This window comes from Protopterus annectens, chromosome 16.part0 (genome assembly GCF_019279795.1).
Source record: "Protopterus annectens isolate FY-2018-M chromosome 16.part0, PAN1.0, whole genome shotgun sequence".
NCBI lineage: Eukaryota > Metazoa > Chordata > Ceratodontiformes > Protopteridae > Protopterus > Protopterus annectens.
In genome coordinates this window covers 863,550,059-863,577,235 of record NC_056750.1, presented here as the reverse complement: position 1 = coordinate 863,577,235, position 27,177 = coordinate 863,550,059, and positions in this window count along the sequence as shown.

Below are 27,177 nucleotides of genomic sequence, written 5' to 3'. Positions count from 1 at the left end.
TGGTACTTCATGAAACGCACATTACTGATCTGTTTTGCATCTTCTTCCATCAGTGTTGTTAGTCCTTCCCTCTTTCCAACCATAGCTGGAGCACCGTCAGTTACTATGCCAGACAGGTTTGTGATGGTCAAGGAAAATCTTGCCAGTGTTTCTTTTACTGCCTTGTACAGATCAGCAGACTTTGTTGTGTCTTTCAGTGGAACCATACAGGCCAGTTCTTCAGTAATATTGAAATTGTTGTCAACACCATGAATAAATATGGCAAGTTATGCCGTATCTGTAACATCAGTGCTGTCATCCAAAGCTATGGAGTAATACTTGAAAGTTGCACACCGAGATTCCAACGTATTTTCAATAGATTTGGCTATATCTTCCACACGCCTTGCGATTGTCTGGTGTGATAAACTGATTTTAGAAAATTCTGATTTTTTTTCAGGGCAAATTATGTCTGCTACACTTTCAAGGCATTCTTTAACAAATTCACCATCGGCAAATGGCTTGGATTTTTTAGCAATTAAATTTGCTACAACATAACTTGCCTTCAGTAAAGAATCCGGTTGAGTAGCTGATTTTCGAAACAGCTGTTGTTGAAATGTAAGACTTTTTTTAATTCTGATATTTTCTGTTTACGGGACACTCCTTGCAATTCACTTAATTTGGGGTGCGTTTGAATATAATGCCTTTTCAAATTGTAGTCCTTGAAAACGGATACCACTTCTCTGCACACGAGACAAAGTGCTTTATTGTGTGATTCAACAAAGAAGTACTCATCAGTCCATTTTTCCTGAAAGACTCTTCTTTCGTCCGCTATCGTGCGTTTCACGGTTTTGGTTTGACCAGATGCAGAAGCCATCTGAAAAGTAAAAGAGGAGTAACTTAACTACTTTATTCCTAGTTATATAATTTTTAAAACAATGGCTAACAATTTACATTAAAAAAATAAGGAAATAAAAATTTAAACTATCCATACTTGTAGTAGTATATGTTAATGGTGTTCGAGGGATCATTTCACATCTGCAAAATAACACAAAAATATCCCTGGGGTGAATTTACAGTTACCCATCCAGTTGGGCAGATTACATATGAGGAGGGCCAGTGAGGCACTTTGTTTCATTTGTAGTACTAATGCCATTAGTCTTCAAAACACCCATTACGCATAAAGCACATCACATTTACTGTGACTGTTGGTCTGTACTCTGTGCCAGTAATACTGGGCATTTTGAAAAGTTCTTCATAATTCATGAAATTCAGATGGACTGCGATAGAGCTATGAACATGTATGGTTAGCTGCATGTAATCAACAGTTTCTTACTGCTACAAGAATGGCAGCTTTCAATGACATAATCAGAGCTGTACCATCAAGTTTCAAGTTAAATACTGTGTACTTTGCATGCTACCCAAGAAAAGTCATTCACTTGCAATGAAAAAAACTGGCACACACTGACACTGTCATTAATTCACTACTACTACTGTACTACCAATTCACACTGCGAAAACCACTCCAGCCGTCCAAAGTAGGTAAAATGTCAACATTAGCAGCCCTACAGTATTACAATCCACAAAATTAAGCCAACAAATTTGCAATAAAGTAAAGAATTCACATCACTGACTTAATAAAACAATTCTGAATAAGAGGGTCTCACCCAAACAAATGACTGGTGCCATACACATGACCGCAAGCCGAATGCCAACAAATGCATCATCATCCCTTTTGGGCCAAAGTTTTGGGGAAAGCGGTTGTGAGGCTGCCAGCCCAGCTAGATGTTATTTTGTACAATGTACATAATTCTATGTGTCATTTTTGAATATTAATATGCTTCCTATGCTTGTCTTACAAATGTAAAAAAAAACAATACATATGTGTATATTAGACTATTGGTGCAGAAGTGTGTGTTGAACTGTATGTTCTGTACTGAGCTTCAAGAATGTAACCAGTGTATTACAAAAGTCTTAAACAATATATAGTCAGTTAACAATCTCATCAAACTATTCAATTAATTAATTAATCAATCAATCATTTAAAACAACAGAGTTCAAAGAAACTTTATAAAGTTCTTTCACCAATTCATTAATTACTTTTAAACTGTCATTTTAAAATTATATATATATATAATACTAATGTGTATGTTATACATTATATAATTCTATTTCAAAATTAAAAATTATAAAAATTAAAACTTTATAAATTTATAATCAAATTTGTTTTTGTTTTTTATTTTTGTTTTCTATTTGTATTATACATAGATAAGATGTTTTACCCTCACAGTTGCTATCGTCCCTATGTATTATACAATGCTAGCCTTGTATTTCAAAACAGGTTTTATCGAAATGTAGTCATTTATTCCAGGGTATCTAGTGGCATTTAATCTAAATTGCCACATCGTTTCCAATAATGCTACCCTGTTTCCTACATCACCCTCATAATCCAACATTACCCTATCAATCACAAAAAATACAAACTTCTTAAATTCCCTACAGTTAATACTATGCATATAGAGTGCATTGTGGGAATCTTTGTTCTTTATAGCTCTAACGTGTTCCATCATCCTATCTCGTAACCTACGGGTGGTCATACCTATGTAGAATGCCTCACAGGTAACGCATAGACTCACATATACTACATTCTTGGTATTGCAATTGCATTTCCCCGGGCAAGGTAACGAATACCCCCACCCTTTAATGCATATGTTAGAGCCTTCTGCTATATACCTACAGCTCCTACAGTGACCACACTTGGACATTCTTGATGTCTTAATTTTGTCCTCCTTTCTAAAATCCCTTTCAAATTGTTCCCCTTACTATATACAATCCTAGGTTTAATACCTAGAATACCCTTGATGGCATCACTTAAACAAAAATCCCACATCCCTCGTAGTGACCTCACTATTTCCTCACTTTTCTCATTGTATTGCAGCACAAAACATGCTCCGAGTTTTTCTATTCCCTGTCCATCTTGGTTAGTATCTAAGGTGCCATCCATTCTTAAAATAGGTGAGTATACAGAACCTCTCTGTTTGTAAACCTCCTTCTTTAATCTCAACAACAACTTCAAAGGGTAACCCCTGTCAATGAACATACCAATCAATTTAAACATCTCCTGTTGGAATGTGAAGTCCTCACTAACTAACCTGGACAACCGAACCATCTGTCCCTTTGCCACCCCTTTTCTCTGATGGAATGGGTGGCAACTCTTGAAATGTAATTATTAATGAATTGGTGAAAGAACTTTATAAAGTTTCTTTGAACTCTGTTGTTTTAAATGATTGATTGATTAATTAATTGAATAGTTTGATGAGATTGTTAACTGACTATATATTGTTTAAGATTTTTGTAATACACTGACTCTGAAGAAGCCATTTTATGGTGAAAGCGCTCAGTCGGTGGAATAAAAAGAGGTTTTCCTCCAAGGTTTGGTGTGTTGCCTGTGCATTTGAAGCTGTGATCGTATTTTGGATTTATTCTTTGCTGGTTGCCCTACGTGTTGGGATATTTCAATCATTTATATGTAACCAGTGTACCCTGCTGGGAAAGAACAGAAATGTGTGTATATTGTAACTATACCTATGCAGATGTGTGCTGTAAGGTAGAAGTTGGAACATAGAGAGTTAAATTTGCCAACACTAAGAACGGAAGTGAATTGTTTTACAACTGTCTGTATTGATACAGAAGGACTTATTTGCCAAATGCTAGGTAACAAATGAAGTGAATTGTTTTACGACTGTGTTTATCTCATCAACAAGACAGGATGTCTACACTGCAGCCAGAAGTTCTTTTGTGTGGAAACAGACAAAATGACAGGTTTCAAATGTAAAACTGTTTACTACTGTTTTATGACTTCCAGTTCCAGGGCTTAGGCACATTTCTGAGAGATAAGTAACCTCTCTTAGGGACAGATTGCAATATAGCAAGATTAGTAGATTGTTTTCTGTATTTTGAGACTGTCCTGCAATGTTTTTAACATATTTCCTGCAATTCTGAACTGTCACTTTATTCATCGAGTTATTGAATATTGTCTTATTCTTTTTATTGTTTATTATTAAATATATTTAAAAACCTTTTAATTGTGGCTGGTTTGTTTATTTAAGTATTTTTTGTCATAATGCCTTGTTTTGTATGTAATTTGCACTCATGATGCTTACTTCAGTAATTGCAACAGGCAATTGTGAAATTCAGGAATGCTTCAAACACTTCAAGCACGAATGCATTGAGATGTTCACAGACTAGCTTACATAGTCAGTTAACAGACAGACATGCAGACCGATACCTACTGGAAAAGGCCACAATCAATATATATACATATTGGCCTCTGTTTCATATTAGTTTGATGGACGTTCACTAGACTACAGATTTTAACACCCCTTTCTTTTGAGTCATTTTGCCTAGTATAGACAGCACTGAGGAATAACCAATGGAACAGTATAACAAACTGAAATATTGTAATGAATTATTCAGACTGTATAATTACCAAGTAATTTTACAAATGGGTCAGCATAGTTCAATTAGGGTTACCACCTGTCCCACTTTGCGAGGGACAGTCCCTCTTTGGGCAGTTGTGTCCTGACAAAAATTTAAAAAAATGGCAAATGTCCTGAGATTTTATCTGCCTAAGCAGCAGACACCTCCAAAGCAGACACCCAAGCAACCGCTACCCCAAAACAAAACACGTGCAACACATCTCACAAAGCCAGTGTACCGAGCAGTCACAGCCCTTAAGACTAAACAACACACCTGATACACTTGTAATAGGTGACTATCGTCAGGCACACTGACGTCCCGCTCACCAGGCTGAACAAGGAGAGGGTCACGGTGAGCAGCCTGTTGGGCGCTAGGATCCGCCACATAACACAAGCACTCAGGTCACTGCAAGGCAAGTACAAATATGACTCGGTCATTGTCCATGCTGGTGTGAATGACCTGAGACGTACCTCCCTGGACTACATGAAAAGAGACATAAAGGAGCTCTCTGAGCATGTAGACCAGGCCGGTATAACCCTGCCCTTGAGTAGCATCTTACCCTCACCAGGCCCATAATTGAGTACAATGCCCCTTTTGGGATGTACCTTACCAGACACCTACAGCAATTGGAAAGACTCCAAAAGTACCAAGAGGATCAAAGGGCTCAAACAGATGCCATATGCTGCCCGGTTAAAGAAACTCCAGCTCTACTCAGTGGCATACCGCCTGTTCAGAGGCAATCTGTGCCTGACGTATAAAGCCATGTCCAACCCGGAATTAATGGACATGCTGCACCTCAGAAAATCCAAATCCCATCGAGCTACGCACTCGAGAGACTTGAACCTCAGCACTGAAATAAATAGGACATGCTGGAGGGACAAATTCATAACCCAGAGGCTCCCTTCACTCTGGAATAAAATCCCAGTCCAGGTTAGGCAGAGTCCCTCATTGACTCCTCTTCAATAGGAATCTTGAGTGGATGAGCGATCGTAGGTTTACCCCGGGTATCATTTCTGTGTCACTGTTAGAGGCACAGTATACTAACCTCGAAAAAGGGCATAGCAAAATAAATTTAAAATGGGTGGTGAAAGCCAAACACATTCTGGCTAGGCTTATAAATGCCCTAGGGCAGATAGCCTAGTTATGAACCTATGAACCCACCTCAGTTAGGGCAGAATGGGAGGAGGGGTAGTAATATGCTGGAGGGGGTCACTTTGGCAGAGACTGTTTCACTTGTGTAATATGCTTATATTTATTAATGACTAATATTCACACCTCCTAATTAGACCGTGGTGGTGGTGCTGCGGCGGTTGTGTGTTGCTGTCTGGTTCAATTCTCAGCTATAGTGTCTTCAGTGTGGAGACATGCGTGAATGGGCGTACCTTCGTTGAAGGTTGTGTGTCAGGGCTGGTAACTCGGCATGTAAAAATCAACTACCAATCTTTAGCAGACTGGAGTTCCGCTGTGGCGACCCCTAACCAGGAAAAGCCAAAAGACACTAGTGACTACAACATTCACATCTCCTAATTGTGTATTTTCCTTTTCTACTCCACTATCAGACAGGAATTAAAATTGGTCCAAATAACAGTGTATTCTGTATTTATCCACAATTCAGTTTTATCCTGCAGCTATTTCCTTATTGTCATTCAGACACACACATTGATTACTCTCATCTGTTACCTCCATTTTCTATGTCCTGTACCAAAATTCTTCCTAGTCTGTAACTACATTTACGTGCCAAATACAAACATTTTGTTATAAAATAAAAGTAACTATCCCCAGAACATTGTTGTGGTCCAAATGACAAGAACCCCTTTCCTCCAAAAAGACTGTTTGTACTCTATCAGAAACGTTTGTAATATCGACCTGAAACACAAACATCACACTCAAATTGCTTAGCCAACTTTACAATTCCCACAAACAGTAGAAATCTATCCGTTAACACTGTATTAGAAAAAAATATTAATGTTTTGTGTCTGTCTCCCACTGTCTACTCTTCTTTTTCTTTGAGGTTACTTTATTTCTTCACCCCCTCCCCTTCTGTTACAGTACATTCATTTCCATCATCGTAAGTCTCATTAGCCAGGACAGAAGAGAAATCTGATGCTTACTTTTTGGCTTTGGCCACACTCTTCACAAGTTAAGTAAGGACAAGTTTGCTTAAATATCCTGTTTTACACAGAAAGCAGCCCTTTATTTTTTAAGACATAACTACTATAATGCATGAAAAAGTTTGATTATCGAGGTGTTTTAAATTTTCACTACAAACAACTCCACATTACCTTCCCAGACCCAAGTCCAAAAATATTTTCTGAAAACTGTGCACAGCTTTACAATGTAGCTGTATCAATTATGCCAAAAAACAATGCAAACCATACAACCAAAAAACACACAACACTTGCAGGAAATGATACATTTTCTTTTTACTAGTTGTTTTATGCTTACAGACATACTGTGTACTATAACTAATACAGTCATGCTCCCTGAATCCATCAGTCCTGTAATTCTTTCCCCTCTTCTCTCTGCCACATTGCATTTGACAAGTTTAGTAACAGCACAGTCGCAGATTCTATCTACAGTTCTAGTGCTTAGAAATCCAGCATTGCTACATTCTCCAGACATTATTTTTTGTACACTTTGCAAGCTAACAGTAATAGTTCTTAAAGGTATAATATTGCTGTCTCTATTTGTGTTGTACCTGGCTATATGTTCTTTTCTATAATAAATCAGCTTAGTTAACTTTTTTCATGTTTGGAGGCAAAGCAGCATAATTAGGAGAAGGTGTTTTTTTTAGTCTTTAAAAATGCAAAGCAGTCACTGTCTGGATTCACTTACTTTCGGAAAGTAAAATACTCCTGTACGTCTGAAATTACTTGTAATTCACCAGTAACTACATGACATGTAGTTGGATAAGGTACACACACTAAAACTAACCCTTGTAGAAGGTCTCCAACCTGTGGTCTGTGCATAATTTTACAGAATAAACAATCTTTTTTTCCCCAGAGACTAGAAAGCTGAAGCATGTTTATTATACTGTACATACAGTTGCTGTGTCCAGCTATCATGACCAATCCCCCCCCCCCCAACATCCACCCCATACCACAAAACCTGACAGGGCAAGAAATCTGGTAAAGCCTAAATAAAATGAAGTGGAAAAAGCCCCAAAAGGACAAATTTTAAAAACTGCTGTTATAAACTTAGAAAGTTGCAATAACAGGATTTGAGTTGAGATGCATTTTCTGAAGGATATGAACTCTGAAACTCAAGTGTATGTCACCATTTAGCTTTAGCCGGCGACTTAATCCTCCTCGATTTACCAGAAAATGACAAATTTATAGAGGGGAAAAGACTAAAAATAAGACAAACAGACATTCTATGAACATCTGAACAGATGAGAGGGGTCACCACCCTCTCCTTCTGCACCAATTGCACCCCCTCCCATAAGCAAAGATAAATTAACACACACATTTCCTTGAAGGCTTCCATTTTACTACACACGCTAGCTAGAAAATTAATTGTTTTAAACCTTAGCTCGAACTCTCAATATAAGGAGCACTTTTCATTTACAGACAGACTTCAAGACCAATGCAGCTTTAGAAAGTGCTATGATAACTATGCATTGCCAACTGTAGCTTCTGGGGCATTTTGAGTTCATCTTGTTCTGCAGGAGATATACATTGAATGCAAGCATGGTTATTTTACCATAATCTTTTACATTACAGAATATCTACAAATCCAAAGCCATGTTATTCAATCCTTATTCCATTGCTGAATATAGACCCCAGTTCCTTTCTGTTGTATCTCAAGACAACATACCAATTTCACTGTAAACCACATTAAACACGTGTGCATGGGACTCACTCTATCCATGAGGATGATGTTTTTCTGGCTCAAAAGTTACTTGAATAAGAAAGAAATAAACTGTTGCCAATGCAGGCTAGTGGTTATTCCTGCTGGATGACTTAAAAATGAGGTCTTCTCTTTTTTTAAGCAGTTGTTAAACTGCATTACATGCAGTTCCCTGTAAATAACCTTTTGACTGATATGATTTATGCTTACCAACTAACTTTCCCTCATACTCACACACACATGCATGCGTACACACACACACTCACACGCGTACACACATGGATACATAACTCGCTTCATCTGTATGCATATCAGTACTGTTGCACAGGAGCTTTGTGAATGTTTCCATGTACAATGTTAATAGCATCATTATATGATTTGTGACTATATTTATGATGTCTTTGGCATCAAAAGAAGTCTTTACTCATAGCAAACATAATTACTGTTTAGTTCTGTTACAATTCAAGAACAAGGGAGCTTCTCACATCTGCTTTCTGCAGGACATAATCTACCACCAGTCCAGCTAATCATGGGGAATTTAAAATGTGCAATGGGCAAGCCATGCATTTGCCTAATCATTAATGCCCATCCTGTCCAAAAGGTCTTTAATACCCTTTCATCATGTTATAACTTCTTTCATTTTCTGATATCATTAGAAAAGGTTCACTCTTTTTGAAGAACTAGCTAGCATCATTCTTTTTTTCTCAGTAATGCACAGGTGTTGCATAGCCCTTATGTGCTAATAATAATACGCCCAGCAAACACAGTGCCTTTCCAGGGAGACCCAAAAACACAGGTTGATTAAGTGACTTGCTTATGGCACACATTAGGCAAACGAAAACTTGGGGAATCAAACCCTGCGCTATAAGAACTACAGCTCACAACCTTAACTTCTGCACTGACTGCCAGACCTCATGTACATATTTTCCGTACATAAAGCACAAAACTGTGCCCTTCCTGCCACTACAGTAAATATGTCTTTTGTTTGCACCATAAGGTTACAGCACCAGAATCCTAGATCATTTTATTTGGCCAAATGATCAACCACTTTACTAACCCATCTAGTCATATTGCTCTTCCTTTCCATTATTTTTAAAAATCTAATATCCTACTAGCAAATAAAATCAGCAAGAAACCCTCCCATTTATTCAAAAAGGAGGTTGTTATATGTACTGTAATCATACACAGGGGTTTCGGTATGAGAGAAGGGAAAGAACTTCAATCAAAACTGATTTGTTTTCAGAAATTACTGGAAGATGAAAGATGATTCACTTTCACATCACAGGACAATTCTACTATTAAATCTCTGTGTTTTTGCAGAGAGTCAGAAAATCTAGGATGAATTTCAAAGTTTTGGAAAGTTGATCATCACAGATCCATAGATCTAATAATGTCGACTTCTCCACAACATGTTCCCACCACAGTAGTAGGTGCAGTAGTATAAACTTTTTTAGAGGCAAGAAGCAGGCGGAACAATCTTATTATAAGAGGCTTGCCTGAAAAATATGAGCAAAACCAGTTGCTCTCAACTCAAACAAATCTTCAATTCCTTACTTCAATCAAGTGATTCACCGACTGACTGCATAGTTGAGAGGGCACACCGAGCACTTTACAAAAATCAAGACACCACAACACTAAGATCCATTTACGTAAAGCTCCTAAACTACCAAGATGTGCAAGCCATCCTTGCTACCTACAAAAAAAACAGAAGCACTACTCATAGAACACGTACAGTACACAATCACAATTTCCCAAGATCTCCCCCGAGAAATTAAGGAAAAGCACCGTAAACTTTCTCCGTACAGCTCAGATGTTATTAAGCGTAAAATCAAGTTCCAGATGCAATTCCCCAACAACCTGTCCTTTTACCATAATGAAATCAAATTTACCATGTCCTCACCCAAGGCTATATTCCTAAAACTAGTTTATCTAATCAACACATCAGTAATGTGTAACAACTGCACATGAATATGATTATTCCGCTCCTGTTTGCATTTTTCTTTTCTCATAATTAAGTGTAAGTGCAAACATTTAGTGAACTAGTTTATCGTGTTTCGCTGTGTAGAAGTTTTGTCTATCTATAAACTGCTTTTTTCCCTTCTTACTATACAAATAAAATGTACTATTTTTCTAGCCTACAGACTTGCATAGAAAAACTACATATCTCACTGTGCACATCAACTAGACCAGTAACCGCTGTCCTCTTGCTGCGAAACATAATTGCACCCCTTAAATCTGCTCCTAGAGATGTTACACGTATTGCATATTGCTTTAATCACAGAGTGTTAACCATTTCACTCTCATAGTAATTAACTTTAACATGATGTAATAATCATATATAAAATATGGTTTCTAACAGTCAAAGACAGGTCTGAAACACATGCACTCCACTCTAGTTTAGCTGGTCTTCCACAGAGGGTACCTTAATTCTGCAAATAAATGAAATAAAACACACCAATTTAAGAAATAGTGGTGATTTTAAGAATTATTTATTTAATAACCAACCATACACCCACAACTTTTCTTCAAATGGGTGTTAAAATACACAAAACTAAAACCGTAAAACAGTAGGGCTAGAGCGGTTAGTAACCACTTTCATTCAGACAAGACCGAACTTCATCAGACTTAAAACAAGGAAATGCAACAAGTACTGTTAAGACTTCCTGCATTAGTGACATGACCAGCCCATACTGCCATTTAAAGAAGAGTACACTTTATAAACAACTTATTTAACAAGTACATAAAAACGAGAAAAAATATACTTAGTACATTTTTACATTATTTTAGCTAGAACGCATTTAATATTATTGGCTTCATTCAGGCTGGGACTACTACAGTCTCCTTTTAGTCTTAGTTGCCATTTAGTTTCCTTTGTCTGCAGCTTAGTTGAAATATTACCCCTTCTCATGTATACATCCTGATAATTATCACAGAAAAATAAAAACTTTTTTTCCACTCAGTACAATGTAATGTATGTTTATAAGGCATCTTTCACATCTTTAATTTTTGTAGCATCCATTCCTTAATATTCAACCGAAAGTGTTTTGGAAAAACTCCAGATGCATGAAGGCAAAGTTTTTAACTAATTTTCCTTACCTAGCTAGTTCTAAGGGAGCAAAATACTTAACTTACCTTTTGCTATGTTGTAGTGTAGTCGGTGTGTACACAACGAAATAAAATAAATCCTCTCTCCACGATCTCGCTCCTTCCTTCAGCTTTTCTTTACCAGTAATATAAAAAACGCCCGAACAGTGTTTTCGCGCATGCGCATACCAGCGGAAAGACGCTGGTATGAAAAAAACATGAAAAAAAGAAAGTTGGCGCATGCGCAGAACAGCAAAAGTACGCGGACGTGTAAACACACGGGGAAAAAAAGTGAAATTAAAATTAAATTTAAATTTAAGGGTCGCGGGCCGCATGGAAGAGCTCTGAGGGCTGCATGCGGCCCGCAGGCCGCGGGTTGGACACTCCTGATATAAATTTTCTTCAAATTTGTCTTGATCTTGTCTCACACTATGCTTAATCTGTTTGTCCAGCTCATTTATTTCAGTTTTCAAAGTTGTAGTTCAGTCTCTTCCATTTCTTATATTTTTTGTATCTCACCTTAATCAGGTATCTTGTTCTTATGGAAATATACCCCCTGATGTTGCAAGCCTAGATCCTGATGTTAAACGTTTTTTTTTTTTACTTTTTGCACTCAATCAATTTCTCTTTCAAAACTTTCCACATACCATCTGCAGTTTTTCCATTGAACACCTCACTCCAGTTAGTTTTTATATAGTCACTGTTTTGCTTCCTTATAATCTGTAATTAACCTTCTGTGCATTGGCCTAGATTTCAGTTTGGGATATTTATCTAGCAACAAATTAACCTTAACCCCATGATCACTGCACATCAATGGTGGTAAAACTTGACTTGAAGTTACAGTAATTTCTTTGAGACAACTATTAGGGGTGTATTATCAACATGGTAATTAGGCAGAGTGGTTGCCTTCCCAAGGAGTACAATTATGCATTTCCTAGCACTGAGTTTAAGACCATGGCTTCAGCATCATTTGTTAGTCAGAGATTGACCTTCTTGAAGAATTCTTGAATTTGCAGAGGAGTCAATGATAACCCCCACCTTGCAATCATCTGCAAACTTAGTCAACCATAAATCTTCAGCATTTTGATTTCATTTCAGAGAAATAGATGCAAAAAAGGAGTTAACTCACAACAGAGCCCTGGGAGACTGCACTAGTGACTGGCCTCCTGGTAGAGGTGACCTCACCTATTTTGACCTCCTGGGTCCTATCAGTGAGTCTGTCAGTGAGATTCACTTGTCCACTTTCTTTAAAGGTATTAAGCTGTACAAAATAATATAAAAGTGAGGTGGTCACAGGGTCTTATTCTGAAATATCAGTGCAAGGATATTTTCGATTGAAGCTAGGGTATAATTCAGATTAGAATTCCCTTTGTAAATTGAGTAAGTACTGTCCAGTTTAATAGTGCTGCAATGTAGATTGTCATTCATAATGGGTAGTATGCAGGCCTGTCATCTCATATTTTTCCATTTCTACGCTGTATTCACATTGTTTGATAAAATATAAAAAAATATATTTATCGTTGCCTCAACAGTGTGCTATAATTCTCTATGTGATGCTTTTATTGTTTTTGGTCCCCCAGACCTCATGGTACTGGCACAGCCAACAGTGCCCCACTTCTATGCAGCATCTACCAGACATCCTCCTATGTCAGGTGTTTTCTGGCATTTTGTGGATAGTCATGGATCCTAAAGGTACCCTGGGAGCTCAGACATCTGTGCTTCCCTCCTGCTGAGTTTTTTTTTTTATATGCCCTACCTGCGTTCTCCTTCCACATCCCCCACACTCATTGACTATTTTTGAGGAAAACCTTCCTGTATTGACCAAACCTCACCTTAGGAAGTATCATCAGTGAGCACCCTCCCTCCCTGCTGCTCTGTCACCAAAGCTGCTAATCAAACACAGGAGAGCTGGTCCATGGTTAGTGCTTTATTCCCTTTATGCCACTTGAGCATGGCAGCTGGACTGTAGTTAAGGATTTATCTGTCTGCACCACTTATTTATTTATTGTATTTAAGTTTGATGACCGGGGAAGTGCACTGGGCCAAGAAAAGCCCATTTTCAGTGGAGGAGTGAATATGTTCATATAAACTCAATTGTAGGCTTTATATTTCAAAATATATAGCTACTAGCCATTAGTAGGTTATGAAAATATTATGCATGGAGAGGGTCATAGTATATTTGTGATTGGTGATTATAGTACAATATATATTAGTGAAAATATTTGTTTTTGGTAGGGGTGGGATGAAGTAATATTAGAGGTAGTTGGCTGACTCAGTGCAAGGTGGAATGAGGGGGTAGGGGGTTAAGTTGGAGTGTGGCAAGGGCATTCCCATTAGGAAGAAAGATGAGAGAGTAGCGGAGATTTGAAATTTGTATGGTTAGGTAGGTTGGGTCGGTGTGTGGGGATAGACTTCCACTGTTTAGCTAAGGAGTGGGACAGCAGTAGATGGCCAGGAGGTCGTGCAGGTTTGTGGACCTGAAGGAGATTTTTGTTTTTGGATCTGTGTGAGCGGTTGGGAATGTAAGGTTTTAAGGAAGTAGCGATAGCTGGGCAGTTGACAGGTTTAAAGATGAGCTTGTGGACAATGGTGAGTTGTAGGTAACTGAGGTAGTTGGGTTGTTCACGCCAGCTGAGGGTAAGGAGGGGGAGTGTGAGTGGTGGGCTGAGTTGTTTGTATTGGTTGCAAATTTGGAGATTTTGTGGTAGCAGGATTCATGTTTGGGCCAAAGGCCAAGATGGAAATTGGTGAAAAGAGGGGCACCATACATAAGGGAAGGGAGTAGGAAGGTGGATGCAATAGTTTGATGGGTAGAGGGGCTTAGGAAGTGGTTGTGCCTGTAGAGGAGACCTAACTTGTGGTGGGTTTTCTTGATTGCGGAGTGGATGTAGGTGTCAAACTTTAGTTCTTCATCAATAATGAGGCCAAGAAGCTTGGTGTTGGTAACGATTTCAAAGAGGGTGTTATTTTGGCTCTGGTTGGTGAATATGGAGTGGTCAATGGTAGGGGGAAAAAACATTAGTTTGGTTTTATTTGCATTTATTGCCAGATGATTAGACTGCATACAGTTTTCAGTTTTGGAGAAGGCTAGTTGGGTTTTTGCTAGGAGCTCTACAGGGAAAAAAGCTGAACAGATGATTGTTGAGTCATCTGCATATTTGATGACAGATGAGTCTGGGATGGATTGGTGAAAGTTGTTACTGAATAGGTTGAAGAGAAGAGGGTCAAGAACAGAACCTTGTGGGGCACCTGCGGGTGTCAGAAGGAAGAGGAAGGTTGAAGTTTTCCATTGGACAGCTTGAAAACCAAGTGAAGATGGTGGTGGCAGAGAGGTGTAGAGTGGATACTTGGGATATAAGTAGGGTGTGTGAGATGGTGTCAAAGGCCTTTGACAGATCTAGGAGTTGTGTGGATATGAACTTGCATGAGTCGCGTTTGAGGTTTATGGTTTCAAGAAAGGAAAGCAGGGCAGTCATGGTGCTGTGGCCAGGGGGGAATCCGTGTTGTGTAGGGGAGAGGAGATTGTTTAGTGTTAGGTGTGGCATGAGTTGTGCTTATATTTTCTCTAGTATTTTAGAAAGAGTGCAAAGGATGGCAATAGGGCTGAAGTTGGTGGTATCAGTATTTTTGCAACCTTTGTGGAGGGGCATGATGTAAGTGTGGTGCCAGATAGAAGGGATGTATGATTCTTGTATGGATCTATTTATAAGAATGTAGATGGGATAGGCAATGTCTGCAGATTGTTTGATGAAATGGGTGGAAGGTTGTCAGGTGCATTGCAACTGAGTTTGAGGAGAAGTCTTTTTATAGTGCTTGTGGGGATGGGCTTGAGGCAGAAGGATGTGGAGGAAGGCTGATGATTGGGGTGGTGGTTGGAGCAGGAGGGGGTGGCGATGGAGGAGGGGGTGGGAAGGAGGATGATAGTTTAGCTATGTAGTCTATGAAGAATGAGTTGGACTGGCTGGCTGTGTTTCAAGGTTGGAGAGGTAGGGGTCTGGGCAGGGGATTTCTTTGTTGCCAGGATGCAGCATCGATGGGATGGAGTCCCAGAATTTTTTGAGATGTGTTGAGTGCAAGGACTGGAGTTTGGAGTAGTGGGCTTTGCGGTCTTTAGTTATTAATTTTTTGTCGGAGTTTTGTAGTTCCTTTTACTCTAGGAGGGTGTTCGGGTTTTTATGTTTTTGATATTGTTTCCATTTTTTGTCCCTTTGGTGCAAGGTTAGTTTAGTATCTTTTGATAACCATGGGCAGTGATTGATTTTTGATGGGTTTGGTTCAAGGGGGGGCTTGCTAATTGAGAGGGGTTTGGAATGAGTGGTTAAAGGAGGAAACAGCATCATCTAGAGGAAGGGTTTTTAGAGGGGACCAGTCAGTATTCTTTAAGCATTCAGGGAAAGTTAGAGGGTTGAAAGAGTAGAGATTGCGGGTTTGGATGTAGTGGTGGTGTTTATGCAGTGGAGATGGGAGATGGTCAGCGATCGCTGAGAGGATCAGGTAAAATTCCAGCTTTGGTGATGAGGTTTGGGTGAGTTGTTAGGATCCAGTCAGTGATGGTACCAGAGGTACCATCTTTATTTTGTGTGGTTGTAGATTGTACAGGTTAATTGTGTGAGACGGGGTTCCAGAGATAATAGTGTTCCAGTTGATGTCACCAAGGCAATAGATTTAATTTTTTATATTGGAGGAGAATCAGTACAGGATGTTTTCAAGAGTTTTGATATAACCACGGCAGTGATACATATGTACTTGTGGTTGTTTATTTTTAGTAAACCCGTTATAATTACAGCATTTGCAAAGGTTGGTATTTTATTTGAGTAGGGAGTTATGGTATGGGAGGATAGGTAGATTACTGCTACTCCACCTCCTTTTGTTGTGTGTTGTGTTGAAAATGATTTTGAAATTTGGTGGTAGGATTTAATTATCGTTTATATAGGTTTTCAGCCAAGTTTGAGAAACTGTGGTAATGTTGGGGTGGTTATGGGAGAGCCAGGCATGGAGGTTAGGGATTTTAGGCTCTCTGAATTGTGTTGTGAGGTGAATGGACTTTGAGTTTGTGGGTTGAGTGGAGGCTTTGTTGAGATTGATGGTAGAGATGGGTGCAAGGTTTTGGTGGATGTCGCCAGCTAGTGAGAGATATGTGGTGGAGTAGAAAAGTGAGGCAGTGTGTTGTGCAAGTGTAGCTTGGATTGTGTGAGAGTAGTGATTTTCTGGTACCACATTTAAGAGGGGAGTACAGGGTACAGGCTTGGGAGCAGTTTTGGTTTGAAAAAATAGATTGGGTTAGAGGTACAGAGTCCACGTGAGATGGATGAGTCAGATGGAAATTGAGGTTGATGGTAAGATGTAGTGCAGTGTATGTGAGAGTTATGACAAGGGTTAGGGAAAAGTGTGAGAGTTATGACAAGGGTTAGGGAAAAGTGTGAAATGGGTAAGAGAAGAGAGAGATTAGTAGGGCAAATTCAGTGGCAATTTTCATTTTTACGTTGATCTATTCGGTGATGGTGGATGGTTTTCAGTAGGAAACCTTTATTTGAGATTACACTTTTCATGAGTAAAAGCTCATTATATGTTATTAATTATGCTGCAACTGTGAGGCCACTATGAATGATTGTGGATACCACTGTTGGGGAAGGGAGTTATCCCTGTATTTTTCCTATTAGAGTTATCATGAATGTACTCTTTTTGATAACTTCTAACAGTTACAGAACTATAAACAGAACAGTTACACAGAAGTAGAAGTTGAGAAGTTACCACACACACACGTACTTGCATGCACATACTCAGTCAGGTGTAAAATACTGCAAGAGACCACTATGCCATAAAGCAATGAATATTTTTTGAACAGAAGAAAAATACTGGTGAAGACTGTACACATTGAGGCAACAGAACTACACAAAGGACTATTTCTGTTAGTCCACTAAAAAGTCTCTCAAACCAGTTTTGTCACAACCTAAAGGTGATTTGCATCATCTGTCTTTTTTTTTGACTTCCTTGGAGTATTCTGCAAGATCTTCTTTTTTGTACCACAATCCTACAAGCCACTATTCCATGCCCAAACTCCCACATCATTAAGAGGCCAGCTTCACTAACAGGCATAAAGCCCACCTTTAATAGAATAAATATTCATTAACTAAACCTTTCTATCTAATACAAAAAATATTGGCCTGTTTTAAATAAGCAATATTTTTCAGACAATGCACAAAACGCTCTATTTACATCAATGTTATTTACATTTAGTGACAGTCTGACACATCATATGGCAAGAAGTTCCACACTATGTAATACTCACATGCATACATATATACTATGGATTTTGATTACACAAGACCCAGAAGTAATTGAAAATGCAAACTGTAAGCTGAGCATAATCTGTTGTACCCAAATTTGTGTAGTATATGTTGTAGAAATACATGGTTTCGCCAACAGGAAATGGTAATGTACAGATTTTACCACCACTCATACAGAAAGTCGTAACATAGTTCAAACTATACATTCAAAACGGTGTTGTTACTGCAGCTGAGCACTGAATGTCCGCTGGGCATTGCGACAAACACACAAGATCCTTGTATCCATCTGAGCTAACACCTCTTTGGCAAATGGGACCTCAGTTTAACATATCATCTGAAGGGTGGCAGATTCAGGAGTTTATGGCTCTCTTGTGCTATACTGCAGTGCCATTAAATGGTAATTAACCCCAAGTACCTTGGGTCGTGAACAGAGTACCATTACATGGTGGATGTGCCTGGAGAGCATACAGAGGGGTTATAAAGTAAAACTGATGATACCTTTAAGAGATGTCTTCAAAGTGTAGGATTTTTTCCCAGCGGAGAAGGAAGAATCCACTGGATGAGGGTATGGGTACAAGGGGCTGACATGATCTTGCTTCATGTAGGATACCTAGACACTCACAACAGTAGACAGTGTAGGGTATCATTTTCATCATGCCAAAACAAGACAAACTGGCTTAGAAATGGATATATAGTGGTACAGATAGCTATTAGACATAGCCAAAAAAAGAAATCAGTGCTAGACATAGTTTACTAGCGGATGAAGCACGTGATAATAATTTTGTAGCAGAGAGTGACACTCAAAAGGAAGAAAAGCACAACATAGCATGATCAGGAATAGTATGCATATTAGAGCACAGCTGCACTGTTTCCAGAACATATATTATATATTTATGCATTGGATGACATTTGATTAAACAGAATGTTGTATAATCTCAGTAATACAGTCAAAAGACAGATGGACCCTTGTGTTTAATACCCCGCTATAACAAAGTGAGAACGTAACACGTGTATTCAAAAGAGAAGTTTTGATCTAGACATAGTGACAGATAGTACAGTAATAAGGAATGGTTATATTGCAGTACTTTTATTTATTTATTTTATTTGCAGTTGGTTTATCAGGATAGTCCATTGGGCCAAGATGAACCCATTTTCAATGGAGTCCCGGGGAGAAAAGCTCCAAAAACAAGCAAGGTTACAATAGGTTTTAGATTACAATTTTTACAAATGTTACAGACTAGAGCAAAGCATTACAAATAGTACAGGCTAGTGAAGAACATTACAGATGATACAGACTAGTAAAAAAGGAACATTACAGTATAAATACTGAGAAGCTATTACATCTTAGGAAGCTTGCACTTAAGAGGTACATTCTAATGCATTCTTTGTAAATAGCTTAGAAAGTACAAGGGAAGGATGTATGAGTTAGGAGAGAAAGTAAAAAGGAAATGGCCAGTGTAAGTTATGTGGGGTGGGATCAGGAGCTTCCCACTGGGATACTAGATGTGAGTGAAGAGATTTTTTGAATATAAAGCGGTTAGAGGTGGTACGAATGGATGGTGGTAGAGAATTCCAGAGACGTGCTAGACCATAGGATAGGAGATTTTTACGTGGAGGACAAGTTGGTTTGTACAATTCTATTAGGTTTTGGTTGTTAGACCATAGTACTCTGTCAGGTAGGTGCATTTTAAAGGCAAAGGAAAGGGAGGGACAGAGGGAGGTGTTGAAAATGAGCTTATGTGCAAGAGTAAGTTGAGTGTAGGTGAGATGATTGGATAGTTCTAGCCATTTTAGTTTGTGGAGAGAAGAACAGTGGTGGGTGGAGGACTTATGGCTTGTAGTGAACTTGATGATTTTGTTGTAGCAAGAGGAAAGTTGTGTTTTAAAGGAAGATTGTAGGTTAGTTAGGAGTGGGGCTCCATAGAGAAGGGAGGGGATAAGAAATGAGGTAGAGAGAGAGTGATTTTAGTGGAGGGTGTGAGATAAAGATTTTGTCGGTAGAGTAGGCCTAGTTTTTGATTTTTTTTTTATATTTAGTTGAAGGTGGGAATTGAATTTAAGCTGACTGTCAATTTGGATCCCTAGTAACTTGGCCTCTGACACCAATTCCAGAGATGTGTTGTTATGGCTAGTGATAGAGAATGTGTTTGTATTGAAAGAGGTGACTTTAGAGGGAGTAAATACCATTAATTTGGTTTTAGAGGCATTAAGTGCTAGGTGATTTTTTTTCATCCATTGTTTAGTGGTTGAGAATGCATCTTGTGTAAGCTTTAGGAGTGCAGGGATGGATGTGGCAGAACAGATAATAGTTGAATCATCTGCGTATTGGATGATATTTGAGAAAGGGATAAAATTGCGGAAGTCATTTATAAATATATTAAAGAGGAGGGGACCCAGTATGGAACCTTGTGGAACTCCAGTTGGGGTATTAGGGAATGAGGAGGTGGCCTTTTTCCATTTTACTGCTTGATATCTATTAGATAAGTAGCTGGAGAACCATTTCAGAGAGGAAGGTGATAGGTTAAGCTTAGAGTGTTTAGTTAGAAGTAGGTTGTGAGAGATAGTGTCAAAGGCCTTAGAGAGGTCAAGTAGGAGGGTAGAAACAATATGACCAGAGTCCCGGGTTTTATTTACAGTTTCCAGGAAGGAGACGAGGGCTGCCATAGTGCTGTGACTGGGTCTAAATCCATGTTGTGTGGGAGTTAGTAGGTGATTGTCTAAGAGATGTGGTAGGAGTTGTAGATGGATACACTTTTCTAGGAGTTTAGAGATGGGAGACAGGATAGCGATGGGATGGAAATTAGTAATATTGTTATTATTGCCACCTTTATGTAAAGGTATGATAAAAGCCTTTTTCCAAATTTGGGGTACTATGCTTTCTTGGATAGAGCAGTTGATTAGAATGCTGATGGGGTAGGCAATGGCTTCGGCAGCTATGCTAAGAAAGTATGAAGGAATGTTATCTGGAGCATTAGAGCATGGCTTCAGTTTCTGAAGGAGTTTTTTTATGGTAGATGTGGGTATAGGTTTTAATGAGAAAGGTGGGGATGGGAAGAGGGGGTATTTGAGGGTGGTGATGATGGAGAAGAAATGAGAGTAGAAGTAGACGTGGAGGGTAGAGTGTTAGAGGAGGATGGGGTGAAGTGGAGGGTAGAGTGTTAGTAGAGGAGGATGGGGGTGAAGTGGAGGGTAGAGTGTTAGTAGATGAGGATGGGGTGAAGTGGAGGGTAGAGTGTTAGTAGAGGAGGATGGGGTGAAGTGGAGGGTAGAGTGTTAGTAGATGAGGATGGGGTGAAGTGGAGGGTAGAGTGTTAGTAGAGGAGGATGGGGTGAAGTGGAGGGTAGAGTGTTAGTAGAGGAGGATGAGGTGAAGTGGAGGGTAGAGTGTTAGTAGAGGAGGATGGGGGTGAAGTGGAGGGTAGAGTGTTAGTAGAGGAGGATGGGGTGAAGTGGAGGGTAGAGTGTTAGTAGAGGAGGATGGGGTGAAGTGGAGGGTAGAGTGTTAGTAGAGGAGGATGGGGGTGAAGTGGAGGGTAGAGTGTTAGTAGAGGAGGATGGGGTGAAGTGGAGGGTAGAGTGTTAGTAGAGGAGGATGGGGTGAAGTGGAGGGTGTGGTGATGTTAGAGAATGATGAGGTTAGTTTGGAAATAGAATCAATGAAAAAAGAGTTAAATTGTGTAGCCAAATCTATGTCAGGAGCATTGGGGTCTGGGCTGGGGTTGCCTGTTTTGCTGGGATTAAGGAGGGTGGAGATTCCTTTCCAGCATTTCTCAGGGTTTGTTTTATTGTTGTTTAGGAGTATGGAGAAGTAATTTTGTCGATCAGTGATGATGAGCTTTTTTGCTTTATTTCTAAGTGTTTTGTATTCATTATGGATGAGGAGTCCTATTTTTCTGGTAATGTGCCCAAACTTTATCTCTGTGTCACATGGTTGCTGGTGTGTTTTTGGTCAGCCGAGGGGCAGTTTTGATTTTTATTCTTTTTGTCCTTAAGGGAGCGCGGTGGTCTAGGAGGTTTAAGAAGGTTGAGTTGAAGTGGGCAACTGCATTATCTAGAGGCAGTGTTTTTAGAATGTTCCAATTTATTGCTTTTAGAGAATTAGAAAAGGTAATTGGGTTAAAGTTTTTTTGGTTGCGAATAGTAATATAATTATGTGTACGGTGTAAGGGTGAAGGGAGTCGATGTGTGAAGGTGGGTAAGTGGTCACTAAGAGGATCGGGAAGTGTACCACTGTCAGAGAAATAATGGGGATGAGAGACTAGAGCCAAGGAAGGCAGGATAAGAACGAGAACCTATCATAGGTTCATAGGTTCATACTAGGCTATCTGCCCAAGGGTATTTATAAGCCTAGCCCATAGTTATGTGGCTTTCGCCACCCCTTCAGTTTGAAGAAAACTATGCCTATTATTTTGCTGTGCCTCTGTCAAGCAGTGACACAAGTAATCCTGGGGTATATCTGCGATCTCCCATCCATTGGTCAAGATTCCTCTTGAACAAGGCCAGCGAGTTGCTCTGCCTCACATGTACCGGGATTTTGTTCCACAGCATAGGGAGTCTCTGTGTGATGAATCTGTCCCTCCAGCACATTCTATTAATAACCGTGTCAAGGTTTAAGTCTCCCGCCCTTGTGGTTCTGAGGGATCTAGATTTTTTGAGGTGAAGCATATTCATCAAATCTGGGTTTGACATGGCCTTATATGTCAGGCACAGGTCACCTCTGAGCAAGCGGTATGCAACTGAATAGAGCTGGAGTTCTTTCAGTCGGGCAGCATAAGACATATTTTGAGACCCTTTATCCTTTTGGTGAGGAACTTTTGGGGCCTTTCCAGCTGCTGCAGGTGTCGGGTCAGATACATTCCGAATGGGGCATTGTACTCAATCATAGGTCTAATGAGTGATGAGTACAGGGGACGATGACCTCCCTAGATCTAGATGTGAATCCCTTCATGATCAGGTGGGCAATGTAGAAGGTTTTCCTAACTACTTTGGCAACATGAGTGTCAAACGAAAGGTTACTGTCAACCTGGGTCCCCAGATCCCTGATGACTTCTTCTGTGCTCAGTGGATTGCCACCTATATGGTAGCTAGGGTAACCTTGTTTTTCCCGAAGGGTATGACTATGCATTTCTTGGCGTTTAACTTTAGGCCATGGCTCTGGCACCAGTTATCCATTTCTGTGAGGCCCTTCTGAAGGATATCTGTGTCAGATGTGTTTTCGACTATGGCGCCCAGTTTGCAGTCATCTGCAAACTTTGTCAGCCATAACCCGCCTGTGTTTGCTTGTACTTCAGAAAAGTAGATGCCGAACAAGAGTGGTCCCAGGACTGAGACCTGTGGGACACCACTTGTGACAGGCTTTGAGTCTGACATGGCGCCAGCAACTCTGACTCTGTGGGTTCTGTCACTTAGCCAGTTTGCAACCCATCTTGTGATGTATGGGTTTACATTCAAGCTGATGAGTTTTTCGATGATACCTGAGTGGGGTATTGTGTCGAAGGCCTTTGCCAGGTCAAGGTAGGCTGTATGAACTGCCTTACCCTCATAAATGGCCTTGGTGACTGTTTCGAAAAAGTCAACCAAGTTTAAAAGGCATGATCTGCCTTTGACAAAGCCAAACTGGGTTGGATCCAAAGTCTGCAAGTTCCCTATGTCTTTATTTATGAGTTCCATTATGATCCTCTCCATGGCTTTGCAGATAAGGCTTGTCAAGCTAATGGGACGGTAATTCCCAGGGTCGGTGGAGGCACCGCCCTTGTGAAGTGGGACCACAGTCACCGTGCGCCACTCCTTGGGTACGTGTCCTGAGGTGAGGCTAAGATTAAACAGCTGTCCTAACTGCGGGTTTAATTCCTCATTGAGTTCGTGGAGCACACAGCCGGGGACACCATCCGTCCCATGGATGCTGTGTTTTTGCCTTGGAGAGCAGTTCTCACCTGGGTGTTGGAGATGTTTGGGGGGCTACAATCCTCTGGTATAGATATCTCTCCTTTTGGGGGGGAGAAGTTTGCACTGAACCTGTCAGCCAGTATGTTGGCAATGTGTGTAGGTTCGGTAATCTTCACATCATTTTGAACTAATTCTGAGCATATCTGGGAGTTTCTTCCTAGGTTTCTAACATAGCTAAAGAAGGCCTTCTGATTGTCTTTTGAGTCCTTGGCGATTTTTCTCTCAAAATTTGCCTTGGATGATTTTATGAGAGCTCTTAGTTTTTTACTTATAATGATCAAAGGTGTCTTACCTTTCAAGGATTTTGCTCCATCTTGTAGTAGCTTCCTCCTTTTGTTGTAGAGCTTGTTTATGGCTGGGGTCCACCAGACTGGACGCTTGCCTTTGGTACAAAGAGTCTTAGTTTTGTTTGGGATTGCCTGATCCATGCAGTCCTGTAGGTGCTGGTAGAAGGCATTTGTAAGTGATTCAGCGGTTTGAGTAATGTTTACCACTGGCTCAGGGGCCTTAAAGGAGATCACATTAGTTTTTAGAAGTGTGAAGTCTGCTTTTGAGAAGTTTTTCACTGTGGTCTTTTTTATTTCAGGTGGGGGCGGGATGAGGACCTCCAGCGAGATTAGTTTATGATCTGATCTCACCAGTGAGGGGTATACTTCCGGTGTTGAACATTTTGATCCCATGTTCGTGATGATGAGATCAAGTATGTTTTCTCCTCTTGTGGGGATGGTGACTAGTTGTTCCATGGCATTTGAGTTTATGAACTCCAGGAACCTTTGGGCTAGAGTGTTTGGGCTTGAGTAGTGTTCCCAGTCTATATTAGGGTAGTTGAAGTCACCTAGTATGATGGTGTTTGGAGATACATTTAACCCCTCCAGTGTTTTCAGGAAGGCCATGTGAGGTTCCTGAGTTTGAGAGGGTGGCCTGTAACATGCTACAAATTGCAGAGCAGTCTTGCCTATGGTTAATTGCACCTGGATGGTCTCCGATGCATCGTGCGTTGCCACCAACCTTGAGGTGTGTATGTCCTTTATGAATATGGACACCCCCCCTCCTTTCTTGGTGTTGTCCGGATTTTGGGGCCGGAACGCATGATATGAGGTGAAACCTGATAGTGCTGGGGTGCTCTCAGGAGCCTTGAACCAGGTTTCTGTCACAGCACAGACATCGATGTTCTCCATACTGAGAAGGGCCTCGAGTGCGTGCATCTTGAGATTGAGACTTCTGGCATTGAGCAGCATTACCCTTAGTTTTTTTCCTTTTTGGTGTTCTAGGGTGGTAGGTTTAGAATTTGAGCCTTGCCTAAAAAGGCACTATGGGGTGGCAAGAGCCTTTGCCAATATCCGAAGCCCAGGGGTGACAGGTGCAAGCCGTCCCTTGCGAAGCAGCGTGGCTTGTCCAGCATGTCATCCCAGGCAGACAGACATTGGATCCCCTTTGAATGACACCAGAATTTAAGCCAATTATTAAAGCTGATCATCTTATCACTGTATTGTGGCATCATTCTAGGTGAAGGTAGGATACTTCTCAAGGTCAGGGTCATACCTGCCTGGGCTACATAATCAGAGAGCTCCTTGATGTCTCTTTTCATGTAGTCCAAGGAGGTATGTCTCAGGTCATTGACACCAGCGTGGACAATGACTGAGTCATACTTGTACCTGCTGTTGAGAGACCTGAGTGCTTGCGTTATGTGGTGGATTCTAGCGCCCGACAGGCAGCTTACTGTGACCTTCTCCTTACTCAGTCTGGTGAGCGGGACGTCAGTGTGCCTGACTATGGAGTCATCAATGACGAGTGTGTCTGGCATTGTGTTTGGCCTTAAGGGCTGTGACTGTTTGACACTCTGACTGTGTGGTCTATGTGTTGCATGTGTTTGGTCCTGAGGTGGTAGTTGTTTTGGTGTCTGCTTTGGTGGCCTCTGCTGTTTTGGTAGATTTTTGATCAGAGCCTCCGAGTATGTCTTTGTGTGATTATGTGTATGATTTGAAGTTGTGATGGTACTATGTGTGACTGGGTATGTAGTGTGTGTGGTTACCTTTTCCTCCTGTCTGGTCTTGCCAGTCCTATGTTGAGAGAGCTCAGCCTCCAGTTTGGCCGTTGCATCTCTCGCATGTATTTGTGTTTTGTGGGAGAAGGAGAGGATTGTCTGTGTACATGAGGCAATTGTAACATTGCCTCAATATTCCCAGGTTCACCAGTTGAGCAGGAGAGGACACTAGCAGCTGATCCCTCGACATGCTAGAAGTAATAGATAAAAAAAACTTAGAAAAGACTCCGGGGGATGTGGGTTCTAGGCTGGTGGGGTACTATCTATAATAATAGTGCTTTATCAAGGTGCAAGTACTGTAGGAACAAGTGCTAGGCTTTACAGATAGAGAATAGTCTACTTGAGTAGAGATGAAGTTTTTAGTTATAGGATACGCTGGTTAGATCGGTAGTACAGTTCGAGGAAGGTAGTTTTAAGGGAAAATTTGAAGAGTGGGATTTAGGTAGCCCGAATAGTTTAACCTTGTTTAACCGCCGCTGCTCTTGTGTGCAACAGTGGCAACTCCGCGCTAACGCGTGCTTTATAGCAGGGGGCTGGAAAAAACAGGAAATGACCCAAAATGGCCAACGAATTACTAGTTGCTGTCTCTAACCACTCCTCTGAGGACAAACAAGCAGCTCAGTACTCCCCACTCCCACTGGTGAGTAAAGAAACTACCTCTGGCCACACAAGAAAATGGAGGAAACAGGAACTAAATACAAAGCCCAGGGATCAGCAAAATCTGATCTCTGGAACAACTAGCTAGGAAAGTTTAGGAAAAGAGAAGTAATTTTTTTTTTTTTTTTTTTTTTTAGTTTTTTTTGCAAACAGAAAAAATACAGTAAATGCTTTGGTATTCGACTAAATTGCTATCAAAGGCTGGTACACTTGAGTGTATTAGCCTGTTTGTTACTTTTAAGCAAAACTTTAGCCAACAAGTGCAATCAACAATTTAAGCACAGAAAAACAGGAAAATCAGGTAATAAAACAGTAATATAGGCACAAACAGTAGTCGAAAAGCTCAAAAGATCGAAAAATGCAAAATAAAATGTTTAAAAAATACTTACTATCAAGAAAGTTGCTTTTTCTGCTCTGCTGGCTGAAGTGAAGTGTTGATTGCAGAAGGTAAGTACAGGGGACATGGATTTAGTAGGATAGAGTGGATTATGATGTTTAAGAAAAAGAGAGAGAAAATAGAGAAGTTAGAACTTATACAGAATACAAGAAAGTAAAGAGAAGAAATGGGAAGTCAAAAATAGTGGGGAGAGGATGCCATCTAGTGGCCAAATGCTGAAGTGCACCTATGGCTCCACCAGGGCAAATCCCTGGACTGGATTGTATTGAGGAGAGAAGGGGGCTAGTGTAGGGAGCTAGAAGAGGGGCAAGTATGGGAGATACAGAATTAAGAATAGTTTGGCTGCTGGCTTTCCTGGCAAGGGAGCGTACTGAAACACCTAGCAGGGCTTTAGTACTGACCATTATTTTACAAAACAGAATTGCAGTGTGTGCTGCGTATCTTCAGTAATGTCAGTA